The 17,270-nt window shown below is 37.0% G+C and overlaps 1 protein-coding gene across 1 annotated transcript in view; it reads right to left on the bottom strand.

Annotated features, from left to right (window-relative positions):
- The window catches only part of LOC110967259 (zinc finger protein GLIS1-like), a 101,249-nt gene extending 86,675 nt beyond the window's left edge, over positions 1-14,574 (bottom strand). Inside the window, exon 1 of the mRNA XM_022216810.2 lies at positions 14,501-14,574. The gene's annotated coding sequence lies outside the window, so the exon portion shown is untranslated. The remainder of the gene's footprint in view (positions 1-14,500) is intronic.
- Positions 14,575-17,270: the final 2,696 nt, after the last annotated feature.

The following is a 17,270-nucleotide window of genomic DNA, read 5'->3' as shown; positions in this document are numbered from 1 at the left end:
TCATTTCTACAAATTTGTTAATAAAATTAGTTTAATTGGGAACCGTCTTGCCCCTGTGGTATTTGAACCTGTGTGACCTTGTTTTGTAACAAAGAAATAATAAAAGTAAACCTAAGCTATGATTTCCTGGTGTAATTTCCAGGTGACATTGTCGCAGTTAATATCTGGTATCTGCATACTTAACTCTATCTTGCCCCACAGGCATTAAAATGAACATAAAATTGAAGAAAACAAGGGTGGTCTAATATATTTTTCCATGACTGTATATTGACTTGTGAGCATGTTTTTGTAATTGTGGACCAAGTTTGAATAATTTCAGGTGTATCTTGAGTATTTTTTGCAATGTTTTTAGTAATTTCGAACAAATTTTGAGCTGCTTTGGATAAATTTTTGACATTTTTGACAAAGTCTGACTTCTTTCAGTCAAATTGTGAAGAATAATAATACAGAAATCTCCACAGTGCAACTTGACAGGATTAGATCTTGCAACAAGTTTGTCACATATGAAATCCCGGAAGTCTGGTTCTCTGTTTTTAAGACATGCTGCAGCTTCAAGGTGGAAATGACATCGAAAGGATAGCATTGACTGCCTTATTTCATTCGCTATGACTCCACCAGGATGTTAAAAAAAAAATACCACACAGACATGTTAACGGGGGAAAAACCTGAGAAGATAAAAGCAAATGTGGATCCTTCCCTCCTCCTGAATTGCCGCTCACCTTCTCCTCCTGGCAGGACTAAACATTTACAAGCAGGTGTGGATCTGTGAGAAACTTTGACTGAGCGCAGATGGCAGGAAATTCCAGTGAAATGACAGTGGCTTGGTCCAAAACCACAAGACAGAGTGAGCAGAGCCGTGGACCAGATACAGCAGCAGCAGCAGTGCCTATAGACTCGATTTACACCACCGGCCTGCCAGCATCTTGAAATAGGATCGGCTTCACAAGGCATCTGGTAAAACTCTTCTGCGATGGTCTGGTGTGGTGGGTATCTACTGACTCCAATGCGTCTTTCCAAACAATTTTTGGGTGGTATTTGGTCAGAGGAAGCTTGTAAAAGCACAATATGTTTCAGATCTTGTGGTTTATTAGTGCTGATATTTGGTGAAACATCAGTATTTCAGCAGAGAGATCAATCTGGACTCTTCTGTGAAGCTGATGTCATGGGAGAGTCCCTCAAAAACCCCTTTAAAAAGTATAATTTTTGTTTGAATCTAGAAATATTCCAAAATTAATTAATTAATTAGCAACATAATTAATTTATCACTGGTGCCTAATGTCACATCCACATTAGCTCTGTCCCACTGGCTTGTTTAACCCCTTCAAGTATAATATATTCTTCCTTCTTTCTCTTAAGTAGCTGTAAAAATCACCTTATTCCTCAGAGACCGACAATCTCATCTTGTTCCAACTCTTCAGTTTGACTTATGTGATATCTTTGGAATCTGTACAATCCGTATGTAAAATTTTTTTTGTGGATTTAAAAATTAACTGGATGCACAACCGGCTTGATATGAGGTTAACTCTATGCCATTTGTCATTCAGTGTTTTATTTGTGTCTTTCTGAAAACCTGAAATCTGTTTATGAGGTTTACTTTTCCATAGTCGTAGAGAAAACGCTGTTCACTGCAGCACTTCCTATTAGAAACTGAATGTTATGATATTTAGCATCGTCAGACAACTATGTTGAATCTTGTTTACACAGGAAAAACTATAGCTCAGGTGCAAAAAAAATTTTGCATTACTGCTTGATTTAAACTATTATTGAAACCTTTTTCTGTGAAGTTCTTTACTAAAATGTTGCAAAAAACATGAATAGGAGAATAAATAAGGCCACTAACATGAGACAATGATGAGAAAAAAAAAACTCTGTTCCAAAGCTGTACTTCACTTAGTTTAGTTTAAAAATAACTGTTTTAAATGAGGTTTTTTCACTTCTTGAACAGAAATTGACTGAACAAATAATGAAAATATTGCTAATATTGCAATTTAGCCAAAGGCACTATCTAAATCATGATCCGCAATTCTTAGATAAAGGTCAAATGTGTCACAACATCCATCTTTAAAAAATAAACTTTTATTGTTATTGTAATTTTTTCTGAATCTTTTATTATTTTAACTAATATTATTTTATGACACCATGTGCATTAGTCTCCAAGTTCTTTTTCTGGTTTCACTTTTTATATTCTACGTATTTTTCAATCAGCATGTAAAGCATTTTGAATGCCACCAATTTGTTTTGAAAGGTGCTATATGAATAAAATTGGATTTGATTTAAAAATAAACCGTTGTGCTGTAATCAAGGCAGCCCATAAATCCTATTCTTTAAGGACATGTGATTGTTCGGTACAGATTGCAATAAAAACCACATCATTATTTTAAGAATTTCGTTTTGCGGTAAATAAGAAATTCTAAAATTACCGTTAATAAAAATGTGGCTTATATCACAGTATCTGTCAAAATTATTGCAATATAAGCATATCATTTAGCTTTAAAAGACAATTCAGGCTTCGATGCAGCCCTCTGTAGTTTGTAGCTATGTGACGTATGCGGCATTTGGTTCAGGATGAGACTTGATCGGTTTATTTCCTGCATCCAAACAATTGTTCATGTACATCGTCGCACTCGCCTACTTCGACACCTAGTTCCACTCTGACTGTTTAAGCCGCAGTTGCTGCAGCTGGGTCATGCACCTGACACTGGGCAGATCCTTTTTTTTTTTTTTTTTTAATTTTAACCAGCTTCAGATTCTGTAATTTCTCTGTTTAAACTGTTCAGGTCAACCAACCAGCCAACAAATGCGACTCACAAGAAATTTCTACATCTGAACCTGCTGCTCAGCTCAAATCTTTCGATGTACAAGTTTCCCTGTGCACACACTGATTTTCTCTGGATTCCTCAGATAGGAGTGGCAAACTATCACGTCTCTTGCCTGTTGTCAGTTGAAAGAAGCTTCAAATGGAAAATTAATAACGAATGTTCAATTATTTTCTTATTTCATCAGCTGTATTGAAAATCTGACTCTAAAACCAAGTTGCATCCTTTATATGCTGTCTCTAAACAGGCAGTAGCACTGATGCAAGTGAACTTTGAAGAAACAGTTCAAATGTAAGTGGAAATTAGGCTATCACAAGACAAAAAGAAAGCACAAAAACAAACTGTATTAACAACAGAAATGCATGTTTACTTGCCGGTTCTAGGTATTTGTGCAGGCATGCAACTGAATGTATTAAAAGGAAAAGGGGGCCCACTGAGGCTGAGGGGTCCAAACCGCTGCTTCCTCCAAAGGACAGTCAAAGTTTTGGAGTCATATTGCAAATACATGCAGGGGAATAAATGAAGCAGAAAGTACAGTGAGAAAGAGAAAGAAGGCGTATTAGGTTACTCACAAATGAATTAATACTTTAAACACACACTTGTTCCAATCTTTGCAACGCTTCAAAACAACATCTCTGAAAACTCACATTGTACTTCCAGCAGAGCCTCTGCAGCCTTCGACCCACTCCTGCTTCTATTTTCTCTTTACAAAATCTTTGAAATGTAAATTCATTTTCCTCTCAGAGCGGATGGAACGAGGCAAGCTGTGTATGTCTGTTTTGCAGATTCTGTGAGGCGTCATTAATCTTGAGAGATCTCTTTAATTTAACTGCTATATTTGTTATGCTTGTATGTTAGTCTTAGGTTGCTCCCAGGAATAATATTTAAACTTTACTGCAACAACTCCCTCTGTATCAAATCTGGTCCTCTCTTTAGTGTCCCAACACAAGCTAATGCAAAAACAGTACATCATGTTGCAGCTGGCTGTCACTGTATGCCCTGTAAGAGGTACACTCTTAATTTGACATAATAAATTTCTCGTTTTCACAGGACAGCTCCTCTTTGTTGTTAAGTTTATGTAGCAATCTGTTTGCAGGGATCTTGTTTATTGCTGCTACATTGATTTAGTCAAGCTCTTTGCTTCCTTTGCTGCTGCAACTCCAGTCTCCCACTGAAGGCCTCATGGGAAATAAAGGGAATAACTTTATTGTGTTATTCTTTATGAAAGTCTTGTGTCTTCATCTGCAAAATTACTTAGGAACAAAAAACAATAGCTGGCAGAGGCTGACAAACTCTCTCAACCTGAAGACAAACATATCATCCTTAAAACTGCACTGACTTCTTCTTTTTTTTTTTTTGTCGAAACAGAATCAAATGTTAATGTGGAACGTGGAAAAGGTCACTTCACAGAGGATTATCACCAACTCTCCAGCTCACCACAGCTCTCAGAGGTGTTTTGATCTATTTGATGAATCATTGTTCTGGTTTTTACAGCCTTCAATTTCACTGTTTTGGTTCACTCTCACTGCCTTGTGCTGTTGTAGTTGCAGTTTTTTTTTAAGTGCTTTAAAAATACACCAAACACTACCTGCTAAGCAACAAACAGTAGAAAGTTGAAAACAAGTTTTCTGAAAGGGAAGCATTTAGCAGATAAAGAGATATACAGATATTTCTCTCAGGAGTTAGTCGAGACTAAAAACAGCAAATAAATTGGATGTTAGATTTATATTTGTTAGTGGATGAAAAAAAATTCCACATTTATGCTGATGTTGTTCTGTGTCTGTTAGATGTTTACAATAACAGTTTTTAAAGAAATATTACATGTTGTTTTTTTATTTGCTGTCACCAAGTGGCAAAAAAGTAATTTGGATATGGTGTTTTAGTTTTTTTTCACTTGTTTTCTGGTGTAGCTGTGACAGTATTCCATTAATTATTTGGACCCTGAACCCTGACAGCAACAGTTTTAAGATAGTTTTAATCTATTGTCCTCAATTTGTTGAGTTCCTTGATTATAGATACTTAATTTCCATATTGTGTTTTATAATAAGCTGGATATATGCAACTAAATACAGCAATTGCATCCACTTTTTGCACAGAAAACATGCTCCAATATGTCCCATCCACCTCTCTAATGCACTTTTTCAATACAAAATCAATGCTTCAAAAGTGACATGAAACATTTCAGCTCGAACTACCTTTACTTTTCATTCAATTTGCTGCTATAATACTTTTAAACACATGTCCATTGTAACTTTAATCAAAGGATCTGAATACAATTTCAACAAATATCCAAATCCATGACTCATTCAGCAAAGAACAAGAAGAAGAAGAAGAAGTCTTAGCCCGCAACTACATCTGCATTTAGACAAACATACACTCACTCACACACACACGTTTATTCAATAAATTGGTTTTCCATTCATGTATTGTGCGAATAACCTCAAGCAAGAATCTGGAGTTTATAACCATCCAGTAAAGATAAAATACCCTCCATGTATTAACTGGAACTCCTATAATCCCTCTGATTCATTGAACTGTGCTAAAAAGAAAAGCTCTGGAAGTTGGAATAATTTCCAGAGTAAACATGATTTTAAAAAGACTTTGGCCTGCACTTAATACACACCAGAAACAATGTTGAAACAGTTACCTCTGATACTTGCAGCGGGTCCTATTACCCAGCTGCGTCACCCCTGGGTGTTACAAAAGAGCACGCACCTCCGGCCAGGAATAATATTTCTGAACTTAACCAAACTGAGCTTTGCTTGTAGGGCAATCACTGTTAATGTCCGTGAATGGTATGCGGAGAACTGGACAGCTGAGAAAAACAAATGACGAGCCATTTCATCGGCGTCATAAAATAGCAGTTCGGACAAGCATGCGATCGGATGTGACAAATCCAGACTCTGGGCAATTTTTTTCAAAGACACACTAACAAATATTTACATACAAGAAAGCAGAATTTATTTCTTGCCTCGTGCTAATGCATCCCATATGATGAGTTCCTCAGCTGCTTTGAGCCCTTAAAGAATAACATTAGGTCATCTCACTCTACGTAATGTAAACACCAGTATTAATGGAACTTTAGCAACAACGCTTGTGACTCTAAATGACCTCTGTGGGTCACCAGAGGGAATTGCAGTAATGAGTCGTTTCCATCCAAATCTTGCTCAAATTTTAATCAAATTTACAAAAACATCAACAAAAGAAAATTTGAGTCAGCAGATTTTTCCATCAGCATCGATACGTAATCAACAGTGACTCTGGCACGACTGCTGGTACTTAGCCACCCAACTGCCTACTTGAATATTTAATTGGTGTGTTTTGCATGCAGTAATTTTCATTTTCTGACAATTGTGTTTATTATTTTGGGTGTTTTCTGGTATTTTGGGAAACATACAAAGTTAGAAAAAAAGCCTTGATGACAGCTTTGCACAGTATCTTGAATAACAGGTTTCAATTCAGTATTACCTCCAGTTAAAATTAGGTTTTTTTCTTCACATGTCCATATGGTGCTTTTTATATGCAAGAAGATGCATGGTGAGCAAAATAAGCATGGCTGAGCATTTCCATCTTAAAGGGAAATGAAGCACTCAGTCAAGTTAGCATAATTCACTACATCTGTTTCCACTCTATTCAGAAGGTATATCATAAAAAGTAAGCATATAGGCAGAAAAACAAGATTATTTTGTGACTTTTCCCCAAAGGTAGCTGCCATCTTGGAGAACAACAACAAATGACGACACCGGGTTGGTTAGCTTCGCAAGTTTAGCTACAAGATGGTAAAGGACAGACAGTGAAATACTGAGGAGCCACAGATCATCAGAGGACTAAAGGGAAGCCACGACTGCATTACTCCAGGATGTAAAAAAAATTCCTTTCCAAGATTAAAGCCATGGGTAAAACAGTCCACTATCATAATCTGCCACTGATGGGCTGCTAGCTAACTGAAGAGAAAGATCCTTCTGATGTACTCTGACTCCAGGGTTTGTAAGGAACACTTTTTGTTTTTGTTTATTGAACCAACAGACGAAAATCTAATGCTGTCCCATCGGTGTTCAGTTTCATCAGCTATAATGTTGATCTGCCAACCGTCCAACATACTCTGAAAACAGCTGTACAGTGGCATCAGTTCATTGCAGGCAAACAATGCTTAACAACAGACTGAAAAGAGCTGTATTCACTGACATCTGTAGGTGTTTGATAAAAACATTATCACTGACAGCAATAAAGTTAAACACACTAGATGTTTCTCAATGCCAAGTTGGACAGACTCACAAGTACGGACTTGGAGACATCTCAGTCAATGTGCGATTGGGACAACTTTGTCTCTTTCTGTTTTAATGTATAAACAATGAATATATAGATATTTTGAGGTTAAGACCATTACAGTCTTTAAAGTTTTCGAGGCATTGATTTGTTTGACAGCACATCAGTGGTTTGACAACTGAATACTGAAGCATTACAACAACTTGCCGAGGACACCCATGTTGAATAGGACCACATGTTTTATCTGAATATACCTGGACAAAGACTACATTGAGAAGAAGGCAGTGGAGTCCAGCAAGTTATTTGTTTACTGGATCAACAGACTAAAGCCTGACGTTGTCCCACTGGTATTCAATTTCACCAGCTATAACCTTGATCTGCTGATGGTCCAACATACTCTGAAAACAGCCGTGCAATGGCATGAGTTCACCTCAGAGAAATGGTGATTAAAAAAAACTCTAAAAAGAGTTGTTATTCACTGACATCTGTAGCTGTTTGATAAGAGTATTATCACTGACGGCAATTAAGTTCAACACAATGTCTCTGAGTGTCTCTCATAGAACATATTTCACTCTGAACAACTGTTGTCTTCCAGCCGACAGATTTCCAGCACATCTTTGCAGCATGAAAGTTACCTGATGGGAGCTTGGCTAAAAAAAAAACATCCAAAAAACTGTATTTCTAAAAGCAGTTATTCAAGACTCACTTTAGCTAATCCTAAGGTATTTCCAATTCCATTATCTTCCTCATGTTTCTTCCCTTTGCAATGTGTGCAAAAAGCCTTTCAGCTTGTGTTTCAACCGTCAAGCAGCAAACTGAAGTTACCATTCCATGGTTTCCACATCATTGTGGTTCAAATGCTTGCACCAGTGGGTTTACGTCTACTCTGGTCCGTAAACTTAATCGTGCTCCATTTTAATAGAAACACTTTCAACACGGTTCAGAAATGCTTCAGTGTATTGACTTGAGTTTGGAATACTCCACTGAAACGGTGCAATGGTAACTTTAATTTGCTGCTTGACAATAGTTCTTCATGCTTTTTTTTTTTTAAGCAAGCCACTCATAGTGGGCTGTTTTGTTTACCAACCCTGTAACGGTTGGAGAAAAGACATTAAATAATTTCCTTTTTTTGTAATATGCTTACATTTTTCAGGTTTTTCACATACACACATGGACAAAATTGATAGTACCACTCAGTTAATGAAAGAAAAATCCACAATGGTCACAGAAATAATTTGAATCTGACTAAAGTAATAATAAATAAAAATTCTATGAAAATGACCAATGAAAATCAGATATTGCTTTTCAACTGTGGTTTAACAGAATTATTTTAAAAAATAAACTCATGAAACAGGCCTGGGTAAAAATGATGGTACCCTTAACTTAATATTTTGTTGCACAACCTTTTGAGGCAATCACTGCAATCAAACGATTTCTGTAACTGTCAATGAGACTTCTGCACCTCTTAACAGGTATTTTGGCCCATTCCTCATTAGCAGACTGCTCCAGTTGTCTCAGGTTTGAAGAGTGCCTTCTCCAGATGTCATGTTTCAGCTCTTTCCACAGATGTTCAATAGGATTTCGATCAGCGCTCATGGAAGGCCACTTCAGAATAGTCCAGTGTTTTCCTCTTAGCTACTCTTGGGTGTTTTAGCTGTATGTTTTGGGTCACTATCCTGTTGCAAGACCCATGACCTGCGACTGAGACCAAGCTTTCTAACACTGGGCAGCACATTTCTCTCTAGAATACCTTGACAGTCACGAGATTTCAGTGTATCCTGATTCAAGACACCCTCTGTCAGATGCAGCACATCAGCCCCAGAACATAATAGAGCCTCCTCCATGTCTCACAGTAGGGACAGTGTTCTTTTCTTGAAATGGTTCATTTTTGCATCGGTGAACATAGAGCTGATGTGCCTTGCCAAAAAGTTCCAATTTCGTCTCATCTGTCGATAGAACATTCCCCCAGAAGCTTTGTGGCTTGTCAACTTGGTAATTAGAGGACACACTTTGATTAAAAATGTCCCTATGGTCACATTATTTTCAATCTTTTTTAGTGGTAGCATCATTTTTGTCCAGGCCTGTTTCATGAGTGTATTTTTTAAAATAATTATGTTGAACCACGGTTAAAAAAAACAATGAGTGATTTTCATTGGTTAATTTTCAAAGAATTTTTATTTATTATTACTTTTGTCAGATTCAAATTATTTCTGTGACTATTGTGGGTTTTTCTTTCATTAACCGAGGGGTACCAACAATTTTGTCATATTCTGTTTTTATTCTCTTTTTAGTTATTTATGTATCATTATTGTGCAAGATGATTTGTTTGTTTCGTGGAAATAAATCTTCTACATATAACTTTGATACACAGAGGAGAGTTTACATGGGTTAAATCAATGACCAGAGAGGGATTCTGACAGAAATCAAAAGTTAATTGTTAAATTCCCTCTTCTTCATTTCTACCATTTCTTCTTTCTAATTTGTTTGGGACCATCAGTTGGGCGGTGTTTAGGTGTAGTTGTTGGTATACCACAAATAGCCCCATTAAACTACGACTACAGTAATCCATTTACGGCAAGAATCCCTTAACTAACAACAGCCCATCATTTCTTGAAGAAAAGAAGAACAGTGAGCTTGGAGAATTTCAAAAAAATGTAAAGTTTCCTCCAATTACCGCTGTGACAAACACAGTCTCGTAAAGTAAAACCAAGAGTTCCCTCCACTGCTAAAGTTAATCAGAGCCTCAAAAACCAACAATTAACAGTAGCTCAGATGAGAGCACCATCTGGTTTGAGCTTACTGGGACCATCATTAGTTTTTCAGCAATACAAAGAGCCAGAACTTCCTCCAGACTCTGTGAGGGCTGTCTGACCAAGAGGCAGAGTGATGAGTGCTGCATCAGATGATTTCCACAGTCATCCAACCTAAACCCAGCTGAGATGTTCAGGATGAGTTGGAGAGCAGAGTAAAGGAAAAGCAGCTAGCAAAGTGCTCAGCATATGTGGGAACTCCTTCAGGACTGCTGGAAAAGCTTTAGGTGTCAACCTCATGAAGCTGCTTGAGAAAATGAAGACTCTTTATACTTTTTTGGCTCCCTAAATGTGTTATTTCTTAGTTCTGATGTCTTCAGTTCTGTTCTACAATGCACAATATTAAAACAAACAAAAACAATCCTTGACTAAGTAAAGGTCTGGACACTATGTTTTCTAGTGTTAAAAATTTACTAAAAATGGCATCAGTGTTCATTGGAGCTCAAATTAACATATTCTAATAACTTTTATTATTGGAGTATCTGTCGGCAACCACAAAATTAATGTCATAGAAAACTAGCAAATATTCACATGAGATTAGTTTTTTTTTAGATTGTATGCCTAAAATAACACTTGAATGACGATATTGTGCAAGTTTTTGATTAATGAGGTTGTCTAATTTTAAAACATAACTACACTGCAAAAATAAATAAAAATAAATCAGTAAAAATTGCTGGAAAGTATATTCGTAATGCATTTTTTCTGGCATCATTGCTTCCAGAAAAAATACATTAAACATAGTCAAATAATGTGTAGAAACTGTAAAAATGGTAAGAAGAGAGAAAAATACCAGAGAAATACTGACATTTTATAGCTGATTTAATTAAGTAAAACAGTGTAATTCCATGGTCATTCACTAAGAAGACAAAAGTACTCATGGTAAAAAATACACATTTTTGATGTGGTCATTATGTAGGCTACAGCTTTGACCTGTTTTTTTTTTCTTGTTGTTGGTTTCTTTGTTTTTGTGACATTCAAGTCATAAATTACAACTTTTTTACATCCAATATAAAAGATATATCTGTAATTTAACAAAATAGGTAATACTGTAAAATTACAGTTTAATTAATTTCTCACTTATTATTTTTTCTTTCAAACAACAGCAACTTCTGAAAAACAACAACAGTGTAGTTTTGCAGTTCAACGGTGGAAAAGAACATATTACCATTTCTAAAAATACAGATTTGTGTTTGTTACAGTTTTGGTCTGTTTTTTTATGGAAAACATTTCAATTAATATTTTCTTGTATTTTACTCGGTATTATATGCAATTTAACAAAACAGGTACAAAAAATTTAATGGTAAACAAATAGTAAAAGCAGTAAATTCTACAATGTATAGGTTGCTGTCAAAGTCTAATTTATTCCTGAAGCACATTCAGGTCTGAAAACTGAAGCTAATGCAGACAAAACTTAGACCTTCATTCTTTCTAACAGCCACCAGGTGGTGGACTCCTCTGGGTGCACAAAGAAGTCCGATTGTATAGAAGTCTATGATAAAATTACTCCACTTCTGTCTTGATGTGTTCTCTCAGTAAGTACACACGTGGACAAAATTGTTGGTACCCCTCAGTTAAAGAAGGAAAAACCCACAATTCTCACTGAAATCACTTGAAACTCACAAAAGTAACAATAAATAAAAATTTATTGAAAATTAAATAATCAAAAACAGCCATTACTTTTGAATTGTTGATTAACATAATTTAAAAAAAAAACAAACTAATGAAACAGGCCTGGACAAAAATGATGGTACCTCTATAAAAGATTGAAAACTATTTGACCAGAGTGACATGATTAACTCAGGTGTGTCATTTAATCGACATCACAGGTGTTTCCAAACTCATAATCAGTCAGTCTGCCTATTTAAAGGGAGACAAGTAGTCACCCTGCTGTTTGGTGAAAAGGTGTGTACCACACTGAACATGGACAACAGAAAGCGAAGGAGAGAATTGTCCCAGGACATCCGAAAAAAATTATAGACAAACATCTTAAAGGTAAAGGCTATAAGACCATCTCTAAACAGCTTGAAGTTCCTGTGACAACAGTGGCTCATATTATTCAGAAGTTCAAGACCCACGGGACAGTAGCCAACCTCCCTGGACGTGGCCGCAAGAGGAAAATTGATGACAAATTGAAGAGACGGATCGTTGGAATTGTATCCAAAGAGCCCAGAGCAACCTCCAAAGAAATTAAAGGTGAACTCCAAGGCCAAGGTACATCAGTGTCAGATCGCACCATTCGTCGTTGTTTGAGCCAAAGTGGACTTCATGGGAGACGACCAAGGAGGACACCACTGCTGAAAAAAACTCATAAAAAAGCCAGACTGGAATTTGCAAAAATGCATGTTGACAAGCCACAAAGCTTCTGGGAGAATGTCCTTTGGACAGATGAGACCAAACTGGAGCTTTTTGGTAAGGCACATCAACTCTATGTTCATAGACTCAAAAACCAAGCATACGAAGAAAAGAACACTGTCCCTACGGTGAAACATGGAGGAGGCTCAGTAATGTTTTGGGGCTGCTTTGCTGCATCTGGCACAGGGTGTCTTGAAAGTGTGCAAGGTACGATGAAATCTGAAGACTATCAAGGCATTCTGGAGAGAAATGTGCTGCCTAGTGTCAGAAAGCTTGGTCTCAGTCGCAGGTCATGGGTCTTCCAACAGGACAACGATCTAAAACACACAGCCAAAAACACCCAAGAATGGCTGAGAGAAAAGCGTTGGACTATTCTAAAGTGGCCTTCTATGAGCCCAGATCTGAATCCCATTGAACATATGTGGAAGGAGCTGAAACATGCCATTTGGAGAAGACACCCATCAAACCTGAGACAACTGGAGCTGTTTGCTCATGAGGAGTGGGCCAAAATACCTGTTGACAGCTGCAGAACGCTCATTGACAAATACAGAAATCGTTTAATTGCAGTGATTGCCTCAAAAGGTTGTGCAACAAAATATTAAGTTATGGGTACCATCATTTTTGTCCAGCCCTATTTCATTAGTTTGTTTTTTAAAATAATTATGTTAATCAACAATTCAAAAGTGATGGCTGATTTTGATTATTTAATTTTCAATAAATTTTTATGTATTGTTACTTTTGTGAGTTTCAAGTGATTTCAGTGAGAATTGTGGGTTTTTCCTTCTTTAACTGAGGGGTACCAACAATTTTGTCCACGTGTGTATGTTTCTGATGAGTTTATGGTCTGAATTGTTAGTTTCAAGTCTAGTTCAATACAGCATGATGTTTGTTTTGTAAGTTATGGTCCTATTTAGAGGAAAATGGACAATGACATTGGGTGTATTTTAGGGTGAGGCTACCTTGTGATTGAAAAGTTCACTGCTCACTTTTTCTATCAGGTTTTCAAAAGAACAAAATGGTGACAGAAAAATGACAAACTTGAGGGTTCAAAACGGGAACCTTACGGTGGCTGTGTCCGTCTTTTATATACTGTCACAGTAAGCTAATTGCAATCTTATCACGAGATCATTGTTCGGGAGGAGGACAACCCCTCGGGAGTTAAAACCGACCATGTTGCAACCGAATGTCACATTTTGAATCCATTGCTTACATTTTCGAAAGCCAACAATAGATAAACAGTCCACTAAAACTGAAATGCTTTTGTTATTTTCTTCCCCTGGCGTGAAACTGCGGCGAACATACAGTACAACTGCCAGGCCAAACAAATATTTTAGGTCGAAACAAACCTTGGCCCGCTGCTGCTTCCCACTTGTAGCACCATGCTCCACTTCAACAAACAATCTGAGCATCTGGCGAAATAATCAGTGAGTCATTGGTATTGATCAACAACCTTATCAACCTCCCAAAGGGTCATTAATGCAATTATACCAAACAAGTCTTGTTTATTGCCTCTTTAATAGCCTCATATATAACATTAAATGAGGTAAATAGTAAAACTTAACCGTCTCGACCTTCGTTGCACACGCCGCCGAGGCCTGAAAGTTTAAACTCGGCAGCACAAGCTCCATCCATGTTGGTGATACCAGGAGACTAATGATTAAAACAAGCCACCTCATCTGTTTGACTCTCAGCGAGCCAGATTTCCACCCCCTGCGCAGCACTTTTCATTCCAGCTACATTACATAAATCAACGGACTGCCGAGGAGTGGAAAGGAAGAGTCCCATAAAGTAATAAGAGGGAAAAATATCACAAGGCACTATTTTGCTATGAGCTCACAACAGTGTATAGCTGCCTCTCTATTAATTGCCTTCCTGAAATCCTTCTTGCACAATCAAAACAAGTTCTTGTGTAATCCAATGGTATGGAGGTAAAATTAGACCTCATAATAAAACTTCCTTGCAGCACTGTGTAGCAGTTTATCCTTGTTTGTCATCAACTCACACTGCACATTTACATCCACCAAACAAGTCATGTCCATTTACAGCAACAAACACTAGTTAATCCTCCATGACAATTAGCACAACTGTCACAAGGAAACAAGTCATATTAGAAGATTTAAAACGTTTTCTGTAAACTTTCACGTCTAACAGAGAACATAAACAGTGCAGTAGGGTGTTAAACTCGCTGACAGAGCTGTGAGAGACGCTAAAAGTCGGTTTCGGTGCAGTAAAGTGCTGTTAGGAGCTCTTTCTTACCGTTACTGCCGGTGGATCTACTCAGCGGCTCCTTACAAGCTCTGTGCTGCCTCGCGCTCTGCTGCTGCTGCCTCTGCAAGCAGAATGGACTTCCCACCGCTCACGAGCTGCATCTGCCGTGCTGCGCGCGCACACGCACGAGACCTTTTTTTAAGGTCCGAATTGATGATTTTTTTTTTGAAAAGTCTCTGCTATTAATATTAATACTACTTTTTAAGGATTTGCTCTGTAGTATTGTGCCTCAGTATTAGAATATTTCAGCAAATGTAGGCTATATATATTTTTATATCCATAAACTTGTAAAGACTACGCATATCATGGAAGTCTTAAGTTTCGAATGTTTAAAATCAGCTCTGTAGTATATTACGTTTCAGTATTGTAAGATAGTTAGGACCTTTGTATGTGCCATGGTTTAGATATGGCACAGTTTTAATAGTTATAAGAGAGAAATGCTGAGGTTTGATTATTATTCATTCATTGAATAGGTGTGTAATGAAATGCAATACTGCCATTAATGATCCAAGCCAATGTTGCTCTTATAAAATGTTTTATACACATTTGTTCACAAGTCAAAGTCATCAAACCATCTTCTGGTGTGGATCTTCAGGTATAAGATGATGTTTACTGTTAACATGTTTGCGTGTATTTCCTGCACTCCCGTGTCCTAGCGTTAAAGTGAGCAGAAGTCACATTGTGTAGAACAGATCATCTATTGATTGTTAACACCTGCTTCTCACCGGTCAAAGCAAGATGTTAGCCTACACCTAAAATAGCTCCAGATGTTGGCAAGAAAGAACATATATCACTTCAGACAAATTCATCCGCCAAACCAATCCATAATAAAGAGGTTTATGGCTCTTTCCCTGCGTGTGGTTTACCACTTTCCTATATAATAACTGACAGTGACTTAATATCGAGCATCTCTTCACTTCATGATATTTTTATTTCTAGTTGTTTCCCTGTAATTTTGTGCTCAGTATGTTCGAGGTGCTCGGTTCTGACCTTACACTGACCATATTCTAGTTTTCTGGTTTGCACAGCTTCCAGCGGCATCTTTGTCATCGCCAGCTCTGTTTAATTTAAACCAAAGTAAAAATGAATGACACACGTCTCATCACCGCCAGCTCCGAGTCGCAGGAGGTAGTCTTCTCCCCTGTTGCTCCCACATTTGTACACATCTGGGCCGTCCTCGCACCGTTAAGACTGACAGAAATACACAAAGGAGGCAAGCAAGCTGCGCAACCTTCCATCTGTGTGTGTGATTGTACGTTAAAATGCAAGTCAGAGCTCCACTTTTGATTTCCGAGATGATGCATGGAACTGTAAACAACTCCTCTGGGACGCTGCTCCAATCAGAACCAGATGGGCAAAAACAATTCACAAAAGAACATATTCTCCGTGAAAAATTGGGACATGGGGGTTTCATTGGCTAATTAGATCCTGAAAGCAGCTGGTATTAGTCTCTTCTGATTGCTGTTCTTTCTCCAAAGTCATTCAGAAATCTCGACGATTGAAGAAGTGGCTCACATAAAGCATTAATCCAGGATAAACCGGGCATCCTTTAATGATCTGCGGCTCATTTTCATCTCAGCCAATGATGATACTGAAGTTACAGTTTGTAGAATGAAATGAGAACTTAAATTTGCAAGGCTTTTTTGATGAAAGGTTTTGTATTTTGTAAAGTTATTAAAAGATTCTTCAGACATTCTGATTTATTACCTGCAGGGTGGGACCTACTGAGAGGCTGCACAATAGATGAAAGAGGTCTACATGTGATGAATAACAAAGGAAATAAGCCACAAAAAGAAAACTCTGCATTAGCAAAAAAAAGTTTTTCTCTTTAATACACAAACGAATTTTTTTCACTTTTCTCAGATTTTTCTTTACATTTAATTTGAAATGCTGATGATTTTGTATCTTTTAGCCTCTAAAAACAACTTATTACTCCTTGTTTGAGACATATAGGTAGAAAACATCATTGTTTGATGAAAGACAAAGACATGTTCAATATGTGACAAGGGTTTGGAGGCAATATGGCCTAATTTCTAAACCAAAAGTGTTTGGGAAACACTGCCATAAAATGACAAAAAAAAAAGAGAATGAACTGATGAAATAATAGCACAATTGCATTGAATTTGTAATTTGAACTTCTTTTGTAAGACACAATCCCATAGTCCTGTCATACAAAATTAAATTATCTTTTTTTTTTCAAACTTTTTGACAGATTTACTTTTATTGTGAAATGCTGATATTTTTACCTCTATTGGCCTCTAAAAGAATCCAAATTGTCCTAGTTGGAAACATTTCAGTGAAGAACACCATTGTTTGCTGAGTGACAAGACATGTAAAATGTGACCAAAGTTTAGGAGGCAGCTTCATCTATAAGACTTTAAAGCCAAAAAGGTTAGGAAACACTGCCATAAAATGAAAATAATTCAAATAAATCAGCTGTAATTAATAACACACTGGCATTGCTCTTGTAATATAAACTCCTTTATGAAGCCAAAATTACAAATTTCTGTTACACAAATTACCTCTGTTTCCCACTTTTCTTTAAATTATTTTTACTTTTATTGTGAATTACTGATAGTTTTTCCTATTTGTGCCTCTAAAAACATCTTATCAACTGTAGTTGAAAATATTTAAGTACAGAAGATCTTTGTTTGGTGAATGACAAAGGCATATGCAAGCTCTTAAAAGAGTTGATAGGGCTTCATTTTTAAAACTTACAAGCCAATAAGTGAAGTCCTGGAAGCTGGGTCAGAGCCTT

Source organism: Acanthochromis polyacanthus, chromosome 9, assembly GCF_021347895.1.
Source record: "Acanthochromis polyacanthus isolate Apoly-LR-REF ecotype Palm Island chromosome 9, KAUST_Apoly_ChrSc, whole genome shotgun sequence".
NCBI classification, from domain to species: Eukaryota; Metazoa; Chordata; class Actinopteri; family Pomacentridae; genus Acanthochromis; species Acanthochromis polyacanthus.
Note: the sequence above shows the minus strand (reverse complement) of the source record. Positions and strands in the feature narration are given on the sequence as shown.